This window comes from Triturus cristatus, chromosome 2_1 (genome assembly GCF_964204655.1).
Source record: "Triturus cristatus chromosome 2_1, aTriCri1.1, whole genome shotgun sequence".
Classification (NCBI taxonomy): Eukaryota; Metazoa; Chordata; class Amphibia; order Caudata; family Salamandridae; genus Triturus; species Triturus cristatus.
Window position 1 is genome coordinate 206,016,074 of NC_140581.1, and position 4,170 is coordinate 206,020,243.

The 4,170-nt window shown below is 41.1% G+C and overlaps 1 long non-coding RNA gene across 1 annotated transcript; it reads right to left on the reverse strand.

Moving 5' to 3' along the window:
* Nucleotides 1-394: 394 nt before the first annotated feature.
* LOC146863968 (uncharacterized) lies at nt 395-860 on the reverse strand. The gene is made up of 3 exons (XR_014976594.1): nt 777-860; nt 604-677; nt 395-521 (listed from the first exon to the last, which is right to left on the reverse strand). It is a non-coding gene; the product is annotated as an uncharacterized LOC146863968 (long non-coding RNA).
* Nucleotides 861-4,170: the final 3,310 nt, after the last annotated feature.

Sequence of the window (4,170 nt, forward strand, 5' to 3'; positions counted from 1 at the left end):
TTAGAATGAATTAATCAAAATACTTTGTTTTTTATGATTCAGTTAACCATATCATTAAATGAGGTAAACAACATAAAAAAGCAGAAAACGACCTTGAAAAGAATTCACCATATATTTATTCAATAATATTTTGGATAAAAGCCATATATATTATTTAAATCACATGAATCAATCAAAGGAGGTTGCACCAGAGGAAGGTGTGCAGTGAAAAAGAGAGGGTGCTCAAGTGTAAGGAGATAAAGAAGAAGAATACTTCAACACATTATCAGGAATTTAATATGTCAAGGCAGGGAAGAGCGGTTACAAGTCACCGTCTCAGCTAGTCTGTCCCAATGGCATTCATATAAACTTGACTTTTGTTTCATAACAGAAATCAATTCCGAAGTAGCACATTAAGAAGGGTATTTCGGGTACAGACTAAATACAAAAGGGGCGTCGACGTTTCGATCCGACTTTCGACCATAAGGGAAATTAGACAGCCTCGGTCTTGCGGATCTTCATCAGGACTTGGCCTGGGCAACCTAAAAGGCAATTGGCGCCGATTAGTAGGTCGTTGCATTAAAAAGGGGGTTAAAATCAATGAAAAAGTATACAGGGGCTCACCTATCAATTATGGGTGAGTAGCGAAATCCACGGTTCATACATGGAGTCCAATAGAATGAGTTCTATAATCCAAACTTGAAAGTTAAATGTAATCAATGTAAGATCAGCTAAAGTAATAAACTTCTAACTATTACAAAGGAATACATTGAATTGAATTTAATTGAATTGAATACCTTGACAGTGAATGTCCAAAAGTTAACCACCAGAGGCTTCAAGGGACGATTACAGCCAACTGTGTAAACAGAGAGGGAGCTAAGTTGTAGCCTCTGTGCATGTGAATTGCTGCGATTTACATACGTTACTCAGTGGAAAAACAACAGTAAAGCCCATGGAATCACACTGCCACAGTAAAACAACCGGACCATCAATTATATTAGAAACGGGGTCAGATGGATAATAAAAGCTTAAATTAGAAGACCGTGTATCACATAACGCTCGACACTAGGTGTATACAGTGCTCAGAGGACGCCAATAAGAAACGGTATACTTAAGCCAAAGACGAGGGAAGTATATCGGTTACATGTCATGCAAGGAGCCGGCATATTCAAGCTAAGCGCATTTGACACAAAGGTCCTACGCGTCACGGCCGCGTCTAGAACAAAACATCGTAGTGATCCAAGGGTCGGAGAGTTACTTACTGTTCCAATTCAAGAATAAGCGGACAACTGGGGTCCCTTAGATTATTTAGTTTGAGCGCGCCTAGCCAGTACGCGGTCGTCACCATGGAATCAGGCACAAATGAAGCGGGAGGTGGACGGTGTTCACGTAAGTTATAACGTTACCGGCAACGTCAGGCAGTACGTAACCGGTGTGAGGATGGGAAGGGAGGAAAGACTCCCGAAATAATAGCGAGTGACAGAGCAAGGTCAAAATATTTACAATTACTTACAAACTTAATAATAGCGATATTACAACAGAACATACCGTGTTATAATTACATAAAAACATGAGCATAGAATTATACACGTATTAGATAGACATCATAATTAGGATGATGCGACAAAACACACAGTCTTGCAATTACATGAAAGCCATGAACCTGGAATATTTTTCAACAGACAATGAATGAGCCGGTGGTTGACACTAGAGCCCTAATGTCTAAACCAGCCAGATGTAGTACAAGAATGATACAATACAATTAGTAATTTGTGAGTACTGAGACCTGTCTGCTGATCTCTTCAAATTCGTTAAGGCCTCGGGTTACTGTGTTTAGAGAGTGTATCCATTTGCACTCGCGTTTATTGAGGGTTATGCTGAAATCTCCCCCTCTGGGGTTGGGGCTTACCTTTTCTATGACCCACCATTGAAGACTATTGGCCGCATGGTCGAATAGCATAAAATGCTCCACTAAGGGGGCACCCTGTACTCTACATCGAATACGACTACAGTGTTGTAGTATACGGCACTTGACTTTCTGTATGGTTTGCCCAACATAGATGAAACCGCAAGGGCATTGGATTGCATAAATCACGCCGCTCGTATTACAATTACTGTGTTCCTTTAAGCTGTACGTGCACCCATTGTATGTAAAGTCAGTCATTTCTTTAGACATAGAGCAGGCCTTGCAAGTACCACACTTATGGTGACCATTAATAGGTGGGAGACCCCATAGAGTTGTCTGTGTATGGATCCTAGGAGTGTCTAACATAGATTTAACCACATTGTCCCTAATATTTTTGGCTTTTTTGAAAGCATGTAGGGGGAGTGGTATATTTCTTAACTCATCGGAAACCAGGTGCCAATGTTTGTTGATTGCCTTCTTAATAGCGTTACTCTTCGTATTAAAGGTAGTAACACAAACAAGGCGCTCGTCGTTATTCTCCATTCTGACCTTTGGGCTCAACAAAAGGTCCCTAGGGTTGTGCCATGCCCGTTTGCGTGCCTTTTTTAGCAATCTAACGGGGTAACCTCGTTCACTTAGTCTAGCGAGAAGACCCGCTGACTCCTCAAGGAAGTCCTCCTTTTTAGAACAGTTTCTCCTAAGCCTAAGGAACTGGCCAAAAGGCAAATTATCCCTCAAGTTACGTGGGTGGTGACTTGTATATCTCAACAAAGTATTTCGTTCACTGTTTTTCCTATACAGACTGGTGTACAGTTTATCAGATTGAGCATTTATGTTAATATCCAAGAAGTGGATAGTTTCCCTGCTGAAGTCAAGGGTAAACTGAATATCCGGGGAGCAGGTGTTAAGCCAATGATGAAAATCTATCAATTGTGCCTCATTCCCTTTCCAAATCATTAGGACGTCGTCTATATAACGACGCCACAGCGTGATGCAATCTCTGTGTGGGTTGTACTCATTAAGAACAAAGCATTGTTCGTATTCATGCATGTATATAATTGCTAGATTCGGAGCGAAGCTAGCGCCCATAGCCACGCCTTTAGTTTGCAGATAGTAGTCCCCCAGAAATGTAAAATAGTTGCGTGTCATGGCAATTCTGAGAAGCTCAATAATGAATTCAGTAGGGACCCTGTGTGGTGTGGTACGGTTGTTCAGTACTGACTCAATACATGTGAGGGCGGTGTCCTGTGGGATATTAGTGTACAATGATGTTATATCCATTGTAACCAAGATGTCAGTCGTGGGGTCATGTTGACGCCCATCAACTAGCTGAATTGTTTGCATTGTGTCTCTTAGGTATGTAGATGTGTTTTCAGCGATGGGTTTTAGGAACACATCAACATATTTGCAAAGGGGCTCCAGAATGGAGCCGCAACCGGAGATTATCGGTCTACCAGGTGGACACTCCATCCGCTTATGTATTTTAGGTAGAGTGTAGATGGTTGGTGTACGGGGATGTTTATTATTTAGGTAATCATACTCAGGTTTTTTGAGAATACCTAATTCCAAAGCCTCTTGTGTGGTACGTCTGATTATGTTAGTGATTTCTTGGGTGGGGTCCCTTCTAAGTTTTTTATAGTTTCCTGCCACAGACAATTGTGCGAGAATCTCTTTCTTGTAATCCTCCACATTTTGCACCACAATTGCACCACCCTTGTCAGCTGGTTTTATGACTATTTTGGTGTTGGTTTTAAGGGAATCCAAACCTTCCCGTTCTGATTTGCTGATGTTGTACTTGACATATTGTCGGTTCGACAATATTTTATCCACATCCCTCAATACCACCTGCTCAAAAGCTATAAGTTTGTGAGATAGTAAATGGGTCGGGGGGTTGAATTTTGAAGGAGGTCTTAATCCACTGCCAGAGAAAATTGGGTTAGATGGGATTTTTTGAAAATAGTGCTTCAATCTAATCTTCCTAAAGAATTGATGAAGTTCTACCTTAAGATTAAAATCATTAGGTAGATTGGTTGGCACAAAAGAGAGACCTTTTTGCAGAACTATTTGTTCATTAGGTTTCAATGTATAGACGTTCCACTTCCGTCTGACTAGAGAGATCCTTGACCTCAAAAAGGAGATCACAGAGGACAGAGCCCTCGTTAATGCTAAGGAGGCTCTAGAAAGGCTAGAGAAAACAATACGTGACTTTGACATCTACACCCAGGCCACCAAATTGGACAAGGTAGCTAGGGACATCAAATTTTATGAAAAGAAAAACACGTATC